This window comes from Hemicordylus capensis, chromosome 4, assembly GCF_027244095.1.
Source record: "Hemicordylus capensis ecotype Gifberg chromosome 4, rHemCap1.1.pri, whole genome shotgun sequence".
In the NCBI taxonomy this organism is placed as follows: domain Eukaryota; kingdom Metazoa; phylum Chordata; class Lepidosauria; order Squamata; family Cordylidae; genus Hemicordylus; species Hemicordylus capensis.
The window spans coordinates 143,087,947-143,104,918 of NC_069660.1; the positions used below are offsets into that span (position 1 = coordinate 143,087,947).

The 16,972-nt window shown below is 40.6% G+C and overlaps 1 long non-coding RNA gene across 5 annotated transcripts in view; it reads left to right on the forward strand.

The window, feature by feature from the left end:
* Positions 1 to 3,661, forward strand: part of LOC128322235 (uncharacterized) — a 192,196-nt gene extending 188,535 nt beyond the window's left edge. For all 5 annotated transcript variants that reach the window (XR_008305612.1, XR_008305611.1, XR_008305615.1 and 2 more), the window contains one exon: positions 3,318 to 3,661. This is a non-coding gene — a long non-coding RNA (uncharacterized LOC128322235). The remainder of the gene's footprint in view (positions 1 to 3,317) is intronic.
* Positions 3,662 to 16,972: the final 13,311 nt, after the last annotated feature.

Genomic DNA, 16,972 nt, shown 5'->3' on the forward strand with positions numbered 1-16,972 from the left:
TAGTATAGCATGGTGAAATGTACTATTTTAAAATGTTGCAATATATTGATTTGCTTTATAATTTAAAAGTCACACATAAATCTAAAAAAAGAAAAGGAAGAAGATGGGAAGCACTAATGCACTGACTGCAACATACTAACGGAAGACATTGAAGCTGTTCTCACGGCCAGCAAAAATCGGGCTAGGAGAGCCCAGCCCAATTTTTGCTGCAGGCGAGTCCGGTGGTTTACAAGCAGCTAACCCACCCTCCCCTTAACCCAGGTTAGTGTAGCGAGTGCTCCATTAACCGGGGTTAACGGATTGTGTGCTGCTGTGGTGCGGCTCAGTGCTGTGGCAACTCATGAGGAGACCCCCCACCAGGAGGCTAAAAAGCAGCCTTCCGGCTCGGGGGTCTCTCCAGCATGCTCTGTGTGCTCGCGCAGGGCATGCTGGAACTTCCGGGGGCTGTGCAGTCCCCAAACTCCCAAGCCCTCTCCAGCTCCGTGACGAAGCCAGCAGTCGTGTGGGCAGCTGATCTGGTCGCCCAAGAAGAGCTTGCTGATCATCTGCGGGAAGAGCGGACTTAGCCCACTCTCCCCACAAACCCTTTCAAAGTGGGTCTCACTGATCATGAGACCCGCCTCATTATTTACAATTTTGTATGTTTCCATATATCTATCTATCTATCTATCTATCTATCTATATATATATATAATGTTTTTAAGTTCATAGTAGCCACTGTAGCTTTTCTAACACCACTAGTTTTCATTTTCTTCAGGCCTGCTAAAGCTGCAGAGCCAGAGTGCACCTAATTTTCTCCCAACCCATTTAAATAAGCAATAATGCTAGAAATTCAGACCATAATGTTTACAGCCTTACTATTTAGCAATACAAGGCAACCAGCTGTAAGCCCTGAAACAGTATTTGCAATTCTCCATACTTTGCAGTAAGAGGTTTGATCATTACTGCTAACATTTCATTTTTCCATGTGGGAATTCATTTGGTTGAGAGCATTTAATGAAAAGATTCCCATATTTCTCCTGCTTTGTATAATCTCCAGTGTTCTTATGTGGCAGCATGCTCTCACATCAAAACTATAAATGCCATACTTCATTTAGCCATGCATGAGCCTTAAGGGAGGCCTGAGTATCACTGTCTAATTTGTCTGGTCACTAGAGCAATTAATCCTTCAGATCCTTAAATTTCAAAACAATTCCTCTATCTCCAAAAGCTGCCTCTGTTCAACAAGAGAATTCCCTTAAACAATGACTTTAAAGAATGTATTATTGACTGATGAAGAAAGGAAATAATACCACCTTGCCTTTCCTGTCCTTGGTGCATGGCTTGTCACACAGCTGGGAAAACAGACTTTTGGCTCAATCCACAAAGAAGTACATTGACACATTTACTTCAATGGGGCTCACACTTCTAGGCCATGAAGGCATGGATGCGCTTTGTGTCTAATGAGATTCTGTGGCCCCATAGAAAAGCTGACATAGGCTAAGGAATTAAGCTTCGTGTGAATTACTGCTCTTTCCTTTTTAAAAGAATGCAGCTACCTAGCCCTGAAGTATGTGGGGAGTGCCATGTGAAACCTTACAAGCCAGAGGGGCTGCCAAGTAAGGTTCATGATGGTAGGAGGGTAAAGTTTCAGCTCCTTGCCCTTCTTCATGACTAGAAGCAGAAAAATAATTTAGTGTATTTTACCGAGCTCTTATATTGTACACTGCTATGAGATCATTTGAGAAAAAGTGGTTTTATTAATACGGATATAAATTAAAACATGCAAAATAATAAATACTGTAAAATAAATGTTCCCAGGACATTGTCTGAGTACATGGTGCAGCAACCTTGCTGAAACTAAGCATATTTGGGCCTGATAGGTGACTATTTGGAACCCCATGTATGCCATCTCAAGTTCCAACACTGAACAAAAGAAGACAGAAATGTTATAAATAATAAAATTATACAAATATGAGAAAGCATGCAAAGATGCTTAATGTACACAGACTGCAGAACTCTGGCTTTTCTTGTTAGAGAAAGTGGATCGCTACTGGTCTAGGTGCCAACTCTGGATCTTTCAAAACCCACACACAGTCCTAGGAATGGGCATGCTCCCCAAAGTCACAGCAGCACACAGTACAATGGTTTATATCACAAAAAAATGTGTTAAAGCTGATGCAGGTGCAGCATGCAAAGTCACAGCCTGTAGTTATGACAAATTTCTCTCAACCAAATGCTCCCCTATGGATAATATTTTGGACCCAGTTTTAGTCTAAAAGGTAATCACTTTATATTACTCAAGAAGACAAATATCTATTTTAAACAAGTCCTTGTAGTAAGATCTACCTACTTTCCTTTCACTATCCCTACAACTGAATCCCTACAAATTCAGTTCACAAGCTATCCCACTTGCGCCTGAAACGTTCATGCATCTGCCATCTTGAACTGGGGTAGATGACATCACCACAAACTATGCATTTGAGGTGTCCCTACAACTGTACCAAATTTAGTCCAAAGAGATTCTCACTTGTACCTCAAACGTTCATGTGTCCACCACATTGAATCATTGTGGATGGAGGTCCCTACACCTCTAGCAAATTCAGTTCAAATCAGTTAGGTGGTTCACAAGTTAGCCTAATTACACCTCAAAATTTTCATGCATCTGCCTTCTTGAAATGGTGGATGACATCACAAACTGTGCCATTGAGGTGTCCTTGTGTGTCATTCACTAAAACTATACCATATTTTGTTCAAATTGGTTAGACAATCCACAAGTTAGCCCACTTGTGCCTAAAACATTTATGCATCCACCTTCTTGAATCGGGATGTATGGCATCATCACAAACTATGCCATTGAGGCCTTCCAAGGTGTTCCTACAACTGTAGCAAATTTGGTTCATATTGGTCCAGGCATTGCGAAGTTGTTAGGTGGAGACACACACAGAATGTCGGGTGATCTAAAAAGCCTACTGAAAAGTAGACTAAATAAGAAAGAAAGCAATTAGCAGCCCAAAGACCACTAATCCATACTGTGTGTGCATTGTTAACACAATGCTGTTCTCCCACCACCCACCTTAATCCCAGTGAAGTGACTTGTTTGAGTTCAACGTTTTTCTTTTCCAGTGCATATAGTCTTCCTTATCTCTTTGGAATTGGGACCTGCCAATATTGGCATCAGTCATATCTGATCTCTGTGTATATTGCTCAATTGCTTCTTTCTCTTACCTTTGCCATTGAGAGCAGCACATACAATGAGACATCACTGATAAGAAAGCACAGATTTCCCCCTTACTACAGTGTGCAAAGGTAATTTTGCTTACTCTTTTCTTCTGCAGAATGTGTGCGATATCTTTTCTCTTGCTGAAAATCTATCAAGATTTACAAGGAAGAGGAGGAACCCAGAACTGAAGTATTTGCTGTGACCGGCTCTCTGGAAGGGAAAGTATCAAGGTTGTGCTGACCAAAGCACTATTTGGTTTGCCTGGGTTTGTGTTTCCATTAGTACTGTGCAGATCCCTGTGGGTCATGCTTAATGAAGAGGATGCTGGGTGTTTTTGCACCAGTTTTTGATGGTGGACACCAACACTATTATTTCTTCACAGAAAGGAATTTGTGCTGTTATAATATATTTTTCCTGTAATATTTCCTTTTCTCTACAATAAAGCTATGGATAAACATATTGATGCTGACTGTATTTGCATTATTGGTCATATTTTTCTATTTCTGTGTAAGTTATGTATTTGCCAGCTAGCTAAGACTCCCTTGACAACAGCTAGCTAAGACTCCCTTGGCAACAAGGTTAAAACAGAAGATAATGTGATTAAAGTTGATCTCAGAGAGGGTGCTGGTTATATTTTGGTGATTTTGTTGCATTGTATAAATGTGTGAGGACAAACTAGGGCTATTGCATTATCTCAGCCTCACAAAAAACTAATGTATTTGTTGTCAAACTAATTAGTATGCTTACTTTATGAGGAAAAAGAAGCCATGCACAGCTGAAATCCACTTAAAACAGTCCAGGCTTCAGTAACTAGGAGAGTGTGTGGGCATCAACTAAGAGAAAGACAAACTACATTACGCACTAATTAAACCTCCTCAATCCTCCAATCTTTATGTGTTTGTGGGAATAGGATTCATTTCAAAGATGAGCTTGAAGGAACTACCAGACATTGGCTAGATGTGAAGCGGTGTGGTCAGGGCAGAAGGAAATATGGATGTGCACGAACCAGTTCAGAGGCCATTTTAGAGGTCTCCGAACCGGTTCAAATGCCAGGGCCGGTTCAACGTTTGAAGGCCCCAGGGTGCCTTTAAGGGAGGGTGCACTTAACCCTCCCGCCGCTTTCCCCTGGCCGGCACCATATTTTTCTAAAAACCTTCAGGGCAGCAGTGTACTCTGCTGCTGCCCCGTTGCCTTCGTCAATCAGAAGTGGCGGGAAATACCGGGTGTGCATCTGCCCATTGTGTGTGTGCGCATGCAATGGGCACATCTGTGCCTAGTACTTCCAGCCACTTCTGGCCAATGAGGGCAATAGGGCAGCAGGGGGGGTACACTGCCATCTTGATGGTTTTTAGAAAAATGCAGCACCGGCAGGGGGGAAGCGATGGGAGGGGTAAGTGCACCTCCCCTCACCCTTAAAGTGCCAACCCCAGTTCCGTGCACATCCCTAGAATGAAAAACAATAAATTGGAAGGATTCGTCTTACAGACTTCAAGGTAGTTTCCAACCATTAACACATATGTTAACTAACAGCTAAAAATAGGACCCTTGCTCTCTTTTGCCAATGTGGCAAAAATTCTGGTTCATATCTTGGTCATTTCTTGCATTGACAACCACAGTCTTCTCCTTTCTGGTCTTGTCTCTTCAGTTCCCCTCACTCCTATCCAGACCATGCAATGTCTTTTAAATCCCTCCTCTAGCTGCTCCCAAATCCAGGAGAAAACTCTTTGTCCTGACCTTCAAAATCCTCTATGGTTTGCAAGCCTTTATTTCTCCATGCCCCATTAATCCAAGGTGTCCCTACATCTGACAAACTCAGGCCTAGTGTCATGGGTTGGCCAGGTTGGGCATGGGCCCAAGGGCCTGAAGATACCTTAGGGCCCACCCGGCTGACCCCCAGCACTGGCCAGTAAGCCTCTCAATTGGGCTCTACCGACTGGCAAGCTTACCATTTGATAACAGATAGCAGCAACTAATGTCCTCTTTTTTCAGTATGCAGTCCCATTTTGATTTCCCAGGTGCCTCATCCCCCTTATATGATGCCAGGGGGTAGAGCTTCTGGAAAATCAAAATAGCTCCATGCTGAAGGAAGAAGATATCTGCCATTATCCCATGGCACCTCGTGCCAGGAGTCCTGCCAAAGTGGCAGCACTGATGCTGAGCTAAAGGTCATTATTACATCACTGAAACTGAACACATGATGCTTTCTTATACTTGGTCAGACCATTGATCCATCTAGTTCAGCTTTGTCTACTCTGACTGGAAGTGGCTTTCTACGATTTCAGCATCTCTCTCATCTCCCTACCTGGAGGTGTCAGGGATTGAACTTTGAATCGTTAGCAGGCAAAGCACATGCTCTGCCACTGAACTCTGGTTCCATCCCCAGAGCCATTGCTTCATGGTAGAGCACTGTGTTATTCTATGTTTTGCTTTGTTTATTTGCTTTATGTTTTGTTGATCATTAATTTGTCCCGGTGGGGATTCTGTAGGAAATGTGGGGGGGTGGAGTCAAAAAGAAAAGAGAGGGAAAGGAGAAGGAGAATGGAATTGATTCTGGAACAAAGTCTTAGTTAAACAAACAAGATTGCTTTGTATTTACGAGGGAAACAACTATAAAACATTTGGTGATGAGATTTTGAACTAGCTATGTGTGTGAGCCTTCAGAGCTTCATTTCATTGCACCACTGGGCCTACATTCCTGAACTGCTGCAACCTACTATTGCTGCTGCTGATGGTTTCTCCAGCTTCCTGAGCTGCACAACCCCTGCAGGTACTTTTTCCTTATCAATCCTGGACTCTTTTGTTCACTGGATGCCCAGGGCAACATAGCTCATATCCCACTACCATCTCTCTTTTTTTGTCCCAGGAGAACCTGCTCGTTCCTGGAAACAATTGAGCTCCTATTTCTGCAATTACCTCCTCACTATGCAGACTCCAGTCAAACAGATTTTACTCCTGCAAAGCAGAAGGCTATATTGCTTCACTGCCTGGGCCCTGAAGGCAAAGAAGATATACTCATTTGCCCTTTCCTGCCAACTTGGAAGGGGATGCCAACCCTTATGAAGCTGCTCTTCAAGCTTTAGATGATCATTTCAACCCTACTTCGAATGTGTTTGCACAACATTACAAGTTCTATTCTAGATCCCAAATGCCTGATCCCAACTGTTACTGATCAGTATGTCACAACATTGTGTGCCTTATGTGTAACCTATGTGTTTGCCAGGTTTACTAAAGAGATGATCAGGGATCAGATTGTTACAAAAACAGTCACTGCATGAAAAATTGTTCACTGCATGAAAAACTGCTACTGGAACAAAAACGTACCTTGGAAAAAGTTAGAGACAGCTTGGAGGGTGAAAAATGCTCTTCACTGTGCCAAATCACTCTGTTTGGAACCCCCAAACCAACTTCCTGAAATCCAGGCTATTCAGTCTTAAATCCTTCCAATCCCAAACTTCTCATATGACACTGTTCCAGAAAGTGGCAACTCGAGAAAGGAAGGTTAAAACATTACAACACTTTAAAATTTAAAATGTTAAAACTATTAAAAATCATCAAACTATTAAAACAGTATCTAATTAAAAGCCTGGGTGAACAAATGTGTCTTGACTGCCTTTTTAAAAGTTGTAAGATATGGGGAGGCTTTTATTTCAGCAGGCAGCGTGTTCCAAACATGATAGTGGATTGTCCTCCATTACCCATTTTCAATGAAATGCTGCTTACTCTGAAAGAGACCTCCTTCCTCACAATTTTGGACTTGTCTTCAGCCCATCATCAAATTCCTCTGCTCAAAAGTTCTTGCAAATACACAGCCTTCATTACCCCAGAGGATCTTTTTCAGTACAAAAAACTGCCCTTTGGATTAGCCTCTGAAGCTTTGGTATTTCAAAGAATGGTGCATGCATTTTTTGGGACTATGGATAGAGTCACTTATTTTCAGAATGACATTTTAGTGTATGGCAAAACCACTATGGCACATGATGCTAAATTGACAGAAGTAGTCTTAAGAAAACCTCAACAACATGGACTTACCATCTCTGCAGAGAAATTTCAATTTTGCAAGCACTGGGTGACATACTTGGGACACACAATATCTCAGAGTGATGTACATCCCAAAACAGACTTGATGAAAGCTATTCAGGAAGCACCAGAGTGACAGAGTCACACAACAAAAAAATCACTTCTCTCATTTTTAGGACTCTGTATTACTCTAAATTTGTTAGATGATTTGCCTCAAAGGTTGCTCCATTGTGTCTTCTTTTTGAAAAGAATACAGTATTTAACTGGGGTGCATCCTGCAAGGCTAGTTTTCAGACTACCAAATCAGCTATTGCTGAAAGTCCTGCTCTCACTTCTTTTGACACCAGTAGGCATACTATTGTAACCACTGATGTTTCTAAATATGGTTTGGATGCTGTCTTGACTCAGCAAACAGGGGACAGGGAAGTTATAGTTGCCTTTGCTTCCAGAGTGCTTACTGCATCAGAAAAAGATATATTCTGTCATTGGGGGGAAAAAGCTCTAGCATGCTTCTGGGTGGTGAAGCACTTCAGGACTTACGTGTGCAGCAGAAAATTCACTTTATGGTCATACCATAAACCCGTATCTGCTTTATTTACTACTTGGGGATCGAGTTGAGCGACCTGAAAAATAGTCAAATGGATCTCCAGACTTATGGACTTCGATTTCCAGGACTTTGGAGGAGATCACAGGATGAAGGAGTAGTAATTGTGCAAAATGCTTCATCTACTCATGGAATGACCACATCTTCTGAATAGAGAGTGGCCCTCAGTGCTGATCAAGTACTTACTCAACTTAAACATTACATAACTAATGGATGGCCATGCAAAAACAAGGTACCTGAACATTTTCAACCATACATGCACATAGCGAGTGAGCTGTTTCCTTTCAATGAGCTGGTCCTGAGGACTGATCGTTTGGTGGTGCCAATATCTTTTCAAGTGAGCAAAATTGCCCATGAAAGTCACCTGGGCATGAGCTTGACTAAAAGGTGAACCAGCGAAAATTTCTGGTGGTCAGATATGAACAAACATCGACTTCAGTTGATTATCCCAATGGTCCCTGGGAAAACCTTGCTCTGGATATAATGGGGCCTTTTGATAACCAACCCACAAAACAAAGATTTGTTTTAGTGATGGTGGATTACTATTCCAGGTAGCCAGAAGTTTCATTTGCGGACAACATTACTACAGACAAGGTGATCCAGTTAATGGCTGCAGTTTTTGTGAGAGATGGTCTTCCTAAAGAACTAATGGCTGACAATGGGACATAGCTTACCTCATTTGAAATGGAGCAATATTTGCAAACACAAGACAATTCCCTTGTACCATCCTCAAGGGAATGGCTTAGAGGAAAGAATGAACGGTGAAATAGTGAAATAAAGTTTACAACTGGCTACTACACAACAATGACCCTGGAAAAAGGCAATCCCTGAAACTCCATTTGCTTATCAAACTACTACTCATTCTTCTACAGGAAAATCACCTTTGGAACTGCTGCAAGGATGCAAAGCTACCACCAAATTTACCCAATGGCAACTACTGATATGGCTTTCTGTGCCATCTCACTCTGAGGATGCAGAGATTCGTGATCGAGTAAGGGAGAAGCAACAAATATATATATATATATATATATATATATATATATATATATATATATATATAGTGGATTAGAAACAGAGTGTGAAATAGTGAACATTTCAAGTTGAGGACCTTGTTAGAGTACAGCTGCCTTATGCATTGATAAATGGATGTTCCCGATATTCTGGACAAAAACAACCAAAATCCGAGGGGATGCTGCCATATTGGATGACAGAAAAAAATGGAACAGTTTGAGAATTTCAGGCATGAATATTATGAGAAAAGAGGTAAGGGAGTCTGATCTCAAGAGAGGAACTATAGAAGAATTTGATCTTGCCTCTAGTTTTGATCTCATGGATGCAGTTGATGAAAGTGATTAATCCTTGGTACCAGAAGAAGAAGCAGCTCCTGTGCCAGAGAACCCAAGCCTTAGGAGAAGTGGGCATGAGAGGAGACCACCTAAAAGACTTGAAGACATTGTCACCAAATTTTAATCAATTCAGTCCTGTTTGTTATAAAAAGGGAGAGATGTGTTGTATTCTATCTAGCAGTCCTTTATGTTTTGTGGTTCAGCCATTTGTCCCAGTGGGAATCCTGTAGAAAGTGTGGGTATGGGTGGGGATGGGGTGGGGGTGGGTAGAGTCAGAAAGAAGAAGGGAAATGAGAAGAAAAAAATGAAGTTGTTTCTGGAATAAAACATGCATACGATTGTTTTGTATTTCTGAGGGAAACAACTATAAAACATGCACATGCTTTGCATGCAGAAGATTTCAGATTCAATCCCTGGTATCTCCAGGGATTCTATTACTTTTGTTTCCGTTATACCATCACCATCCAAAACACCAGTCGTCCCACCCCACCCCCCACCCCCCGCCCTCTCTCTGCCATTGAGTCTATTTCCATGGAAAAATTCCAAGCAATGCTTAAATAAATTTCAGCCTGTCAGGCACTTTTAAAAGGCCTATAACATCTGCCAGATAAAAGGTGATGACCTTTGATGAAACAGCAGTGCCATCCTGCACATTCCCACCATGTGCTGGACATCTCACTAATTGAAAGATCATTTTCCCCCCACATCAAAGATTTCTCCAGTTATTGGAATAATAGAGATCTGGTGTCTCTTGCTGATATTTTTAAAGCATTATGTATTTAGATTTACGACTATTGGGAAACATAACATTAATCATTTCATAAAATATGGGGTGGGTGGGTTGTATTTTCTACAAGTTAATGCAAGTATATTTATCAGCTATTTTATACAGGGGAATTACAGTCTCTCCTTTGATAGGATGCATTTCCTTTCCCAAAATACAAGACAAAATAGATTAATTAGTTCACAGACTTTCCATCTGTGGTGTCAGAGCTCAAAAAGATGGGAGGGATGACAAATGGCCTCGACCCTGCCATGTACCCTGGTGATGTGCCCCTGTTGCGAGGAACATTCCTTTGAAAAAAGACAGAGACAGTTTTGCAGTATCTTCGGTTCTGTTTTGTATTCAACTTGCTATGTTAGGCATAAGGGTAGAGAAGGTGTTTACGCTGCTCATTTAATGCCATTAACAAATTGTATTCTTTGTCTAATTTGTGATTACAACTCAGGTGGATCTCATTATTTTCAGCAGTTCATTAGGTAATTGATACAATAATTACTTTTGGATTGGATGTCCCAGAAATGAATCTCATGCAAGAAGAGAATTCACTGTATCCTTGAAGGCATCCCTGCACAACTTGCAGACCACCAAACAAAAAACACAGCCCACCAGCCATATTGCAAGAGGTTAGATGCTTACTTGACAGAGTCCCAGGCAGGTGGCAAACATAATTCCATACACAAGTGGTGGACTTCATTTGATCGGGTAGCTCACTAGTTGTACAGGCCTACTTGCAATCATGTTATGATTCAATAGAAGAGTCTAAGGACTATTTGAGACAAGGTGATTTCTTTTCTGAACACAAATAATGTTATTGTAAACCGCCCAGAGACGAAAGCTTGGGGTGGTATACAAATCTAATAAATAACACAACACAACACAACACAAAGCTGACCCACTCCTCCGATCACAAATTCCTGTTTTGTTCCAGTCATCAGATTATTACTCATATGGTGCCATCAAAGTACATGACATTTTTGAAGGGAAAGAAGCAAGAGTCCTGCCCCAAGAGCCTACACATGATGACAACATGGGAGACAACAGAAGGTCAGAAGGAAAAGAGGAAGGGCAGCAAAGGATGATTGTGAAGCAATTCAATTCAGACACTACAATTTGTCCCAAACAGGGTTAAAATAAATACTTGGCTTGATGGACCAATTAAGAGAAGGATGAGGTTTTTTAAAATTCTCTAGATGTTGAATTTATACAAAACTACAGTTGAGACTTAGGAGAAGTTCTATCACAAAGAAGCCCATGGAAAATATAAAGAACTTAGATAGTTACGCTGAAAGGTTAAGGAAGGAGCAGAATAAGATGGAATTGCTACAATTTGAAAAAGACTAGGGCAGGCCCAGCATAGTATACAATTCCACCTTGCTGTTCCTATAAGCCTCTTGCAGATCCTTTTAGTGTCGAGAACTTTGCTCAGGCTTGCGAATAATGATATGCCGCTTCTACCTACCGCTGACTACAAAGCAGGTATGATAATAGACCTGCATTTGCACTAATGACCTCATAGACATTTACCATATGTTTCCTTCCATTCCTGAAATTGAACAACTGCTAGCTACGAATTTCTCAAGGCTGACTGGCCGGAGTCACTGTTAAATGCAATCTGTTCTTTTAAGCAAGGATAATGTCGTTAATCCACTTTTATCTTGAAGAGGGAGTCTATGTTCACTTGTTTACATGCATTCTAGCGATTCTATTGCAACTTATTAAGAAATAATGGATGACGAAGAAACACTGAATACAAGAACAGAAGTGTGAATTCTGACTGAAACTTCATCTGGTTTTATTAACTTGGTTGCTGCTACTAGGGGAAGTCATTCAATTTGCATTTCTGCATTCAGGTAAGGTAATGCATTTTGAAAAATATTTTAGGAAAAAATATATACTGTAAAAAAATGTGTGCCAAATGAAGAGTCAAAGATTTGTGCTTAATGTGCAGTGACGGTCAGGTTGAGGTTACTAAAGCTAAAAGGTTCCTATCACATACACTTGCCAAGATGAAAGTGCAAGAAAAGGACCTGGATTTTTGCAGTTGGATACAAAGTACAAGTCTTGGATAACTGCAATTGTGCTATTAGGTTCACGGAACTGGTGGAGTTTTAAAGACTATATCCTGTTCCGCACTGGGGTACATAGGTGGTACTGCTAAAGGAACCCTGTGAAGATTGCAGCAGCAGAGCAGGACCACGGACAGCCCATTGTGGAGCTGGACAGATGCAGGCTGCCTATAAGTTTCCAAGAACAGCAAGTGTGGATGTTGCTCCAGCAATGGTGTGGAGCCAACTGAGCGTTTAAGAAGTCCTACATAATCAGCTTGGTTATTTCAACTCCCACCCACCTCCACCCTGCATTGAGGAAGCCTGGTGTGTATCAGGACTATGCCCTATTTCTCCAGTGTTGGCTGCAACAGAGCTAGGGAGCCTCCTGCTGCCTCTGGAGGCAGTACTGTAAATTGAGATTTGTCTTCCTTTACTACTGTGCGTTCCAATGAGTCCTCAGAGCCCAAGGAAGGGGACATTGCTGGCTTCTTCACATTGGTGTCTCTGGAAGAACCTTCAAAGATTCCTTCCAGGGGCATCAAATATGCCATATAGGAACATAAGAACATAGAAAGCTGCCATATAATGAGTCAGACAATTGGTCTATCTAGCTCAATATTCTCTTCACAGACTGGCAGCAGCTTCTCCAAGGTTGCCAGCAGGAATCTTGCTCAGCCCTATCTTGGAGATGCCAGGGAGGGAACTTGAAACCTTCTGCTCTTCCCAGAGTGGCTTCATCCCCTGAGGAGAATATCTCACAGTGCTCACATGTGGTGTCACATTCAAAGGCAATCAGGGCAGACCCTGCTTAGCTAGGGGGTCAAGTCATGCTTGCTACCACAAGACCAGCTCTCCTCTCTGTGACCAGAGACTCAAGGCCAGCTCACATATGCTCTGTGCTCCATTTTTGTTTATACAAAAACAAATGTTTACAAGAACACCATGACCCAAAAAAGCTACTTTAGGCATACCTCAAGGCTTGCACATGTCCAGTAGGATTTTTTTTTTCTTTGAACAGCAGATTAACACACTGTTGGAATTCTGTTGGAAATTCTCTGTGGTGAGAGAATCCCTTTCTCATTGTAGCAGAGTGCACAGAGGCACAACACAGCGGATTTAGTTAGGCATGCGTGTATGCTGAGAGTAAAGTAACTTGGAGCCAATTCATAGTTTCAAATCAATATATAAGGCATTTATTAAGGAACTCCATTCTAGTTAGGAAAGTGAGGAGTTAGGATCTCTAATCTAGCTAGCTAGCTGGATGCAGATGGATTCTGCATCTTCTCTGCACACATGGTACAGGGAGAGGAGCTTGCCATGTTGCAAGGTAGAAGGGCAGGTAGGGAAGAGAGAGAGGAAGGAAGTTAATCCCTAAGAGTAGCAATCTACATATCCAAAGGGATAGTGTCAGAGCAGTAGATAAGGGACGCTTCCGGTTCCAACGCTGACCGAGCAAGACGCTTCTCTTTGAGGCTCCAAGTCTCCGAGAGAAGACCTGCAGAATGCAATTCGGGGGGGATTCCATAACTACCCCTCACCCCACTGGATTAAAGTGGGAGGTGTAAAAGACTCACCAGCCCCGAGAAGTCAGCTCCTGTTGCGAGGGGGCGCGGGGAAGCTGCAGTCTCTTCGCACCAGTCGAACGACGGGGGCTAGAGTCAAGGAGAGTTCTGCAGTGCGGAGTTCAGGCTGCTTGAAAACCAAGCTCGGAAGCATTGCAATTTCTACTAAATGCCAATGAAGTAACAAAGGAATTTATCAAGAATCTCATCCAAAAACAAGGAAAACAACAACTTGCGAGAGGGCCCTATACAACAATGTTTCCTCGCTGCTTCTGGATGCCAAGGTGTGGTCGAGATATTATAACTTTATACAGAGACTGACTAAAACTTTATATTTATATCTACAGAGAAAAGGAGTTATACCTCTGTAGCATTTTTGGTAATAAGGGTTGTTTAATGCCTACTCTACATTTTCAAGCATCTACTAACTCTGTGAAAATAATTTAAAGTGAACTAATCTATCCAAACTTTTCAAAGTATCCCAAGACACCAAATTGTCAGTCTCCAATTTCACTCCAAGTGTAAAGATTTAACGTTGGATAACGCGGAGGTGATTACAGCAAACTTATGGTCGTCATGTGATGTTTTGGTGAGCGCGAAACAGCCTCTGCCTTCCTTTTGGTGCAGCCGACTTTTAGTGTGAGACTATAAACACGAACTGCAGGAAACCTGTGACTATATAACAGAGTGAACAAACTGATATATTCTGAGTAAAGGGCCAACTGAATTTAAAGTGGAAATTATTCCTTTCTCCCTTCCCCTTTGAAGTTACAGGAGGGGTATATTGGTGAAAGAGTTAATTCTGTTGTAAATATCTAATTTGTTACTGTAGCTTTGTATACCAGAATGTCTAAGAATAAGAATATTCCAACTGGAACCCAAACCCATATGCCTAGAAAACTATCAGTGGGAACAATTCCCCAAACAGAAAGGTCTATGGGTGAAATTTGGGAGTTGCTTCAAGTTACCAATAGTAAACTAGATACAAATAATGAAGTAGTACAGTCTATGGCTAATGCCATGCAAATTCTTAAAGAAGATATACAACAGATAAAAGCAGATTCACAGGCTTTAAAGCAAGATATGCTGCAGTTGAATAAGGAGGTACAAGTAATGAAACAAGGGTTTATAGATAATTTAAACAAATGTAATAACTTGGAAGAAACAAGCAAGAGAACGATAGAGGACATCAAGCTAACTTCTAAAAAAGTAGAAGTGGTAAGCCAGGAGATAAAAGAATTGGAAAAGGAAAAGGAAGGGTTAGCTGACCAAATCGCTTTTTTGCAAATGACACAGAGGGAAAGAATGCTTAGAATAAGGGGGATTCCAGAAAGTTCTACCCAAAATTTACCAGATGTTTTGATAAATGAATTAGCTAAACTCTTGCAGGTGGAGACATCCAACATAGAAGGACTGGTTGAAGATGCCTACAGAGTAAATAGCTCTTTTGCAGTCGCCCATAAAATGCCCAGAGATTGCTTAATCCAACTTAACTCCAAAGTTACTCGCGATCGTATTTTACAAGCCCAGTTTCAAAACAAATGGAAAATTAACGGACAAACTATAATGGTGATGAAAGAAATTCCAAGGAGATTTCTTATGAAACGAAAAGACTACAGAGACTTGACTGATATTTTAAAACAAAACAAAATCCCCTTTAGATGGGAGTTCCCTCAAGGGGTCGCCTTTACTTTTAAAGATAAGAAACATAGATTAACTGAAGATCTAAAAGTAAAACAATTTCTTCGTAGGTATAGGAATGATCTTCAGATCTCAGAGGATGTCCAAAAGACATAAGGTGTTAATCTAGGGAGGAACTAGCAATATAAACAAATAGTCTGGAATTTAAAAAAACAAAAACAAAAAAACAAAAAAACCTTTATTATTATTATTATTATTTTTTAATGTTAATGGTTTAAACATAAAAACAAAATGCTAAAAAAATAGTTAATGATCTGAGAAAAAGGAAACTCGATTTGAATTGCCGATAGGAATGTATATATAAGAGTGGAAAGATAGAAAGTTTTTATAAAACAAATTATTAGGTTAATAATTTGAAACGTTATGATATTAAGGGGAAAGAAGGGGCACAGTCTCTTATACAAAAGAATTTTTAGAGTTAAAATTGTCATTTCAAGATGATTATGGAAGAGTATTGGTGGTAGTAATTAAGGTTGGTGATTCAAAGTATATAGCAGTGGGCATATATGCCTCTATTGAGGCAAAAGTAGAATTTTGTTGAAAATTGGAAAAACAAACAACAGAAATAGATAGGCATCAGACTATATTAATGGGACTTTTTTGGAACTTCTTTTTGTAATGTAGGCTGTAGGGATATAACAGATTTGAGGGAAAACTGTGGGGAAATTACCAAGATGATTGAGCACTATGGTTTATATGATATTTGGTAAATCATACAGATGCGAGGGAGTAGACCTTTTATTTCTTATGTTTACTTTTTAGATAGACATAATTCGTATATGAGAATAGAAGATACGGGCCAATGTAGATGCGTTGATAATAATTAACGTTGCATGAACTACGGGGGAGAGAATGTTTAACCTCTAGGCAAGATCTTGATTATTGACAACAACACTTATTCCAAGGATGAGATGGAAGTCCTTATAGTGTGTGTTTGTGAGTGTTTGTATTATTTGTGTTTGTCTTTGATGTTGTCATAATTCGATAAAAAGTATGTGTAAAAAAAAAGAGCAGTAGATAAGGGATGACCAATGTCTTGACCCTCTAGCCCTCTTACTCACTAGTCTGTCCTCCACTGTCTGAGACAAGAGACAGAGCAAAGTTCTTTAACTTCCAACAAATTCCACCCAGATTTCAATGTTTTGCTTGAAATTAATTAAGTAATTAGCTTAATTTTGTCATTGTAATGTGCTTGCAACAATCTACCTCAAAAATAGAGGTAAATCATTCATCTGTTGCAGTACTTTCAGTCCGGACCCATTTTCATTTATAGCTGCACAGAAGAGTACAATGCAGAAATAAGCTCTCCAAGATTATAAATGAAGTGAACTTTATATAAGCAACTTCATCATACAGTCCAAAGATTATGCACATTACTAAAGCCTCAATCGGACAACTGTTGCATTTTGATTGTTATAGATCAGTAAGCTTCTAGTCCTCATGGGTATAGAGAAAATTTTGTTTATTTATAAACAGAATTAGTCATGCATCGCACCCTAAAGGGCCCAAAAGACCAGTGTTCTGTCCTCCTTCTTCTGAAAACTATAAAATGCAATTAGAAACACACTCTCTCTCTCTCTCTCTCTCTCTCTCTCTCACACACACACACACACACACACACACACACACACACACACAATTTCCAGTGCTCCAATTTCTCCAATTTATTTGGCACTACTAGACTCGAGGCTTCAGGAATAAGATGGTT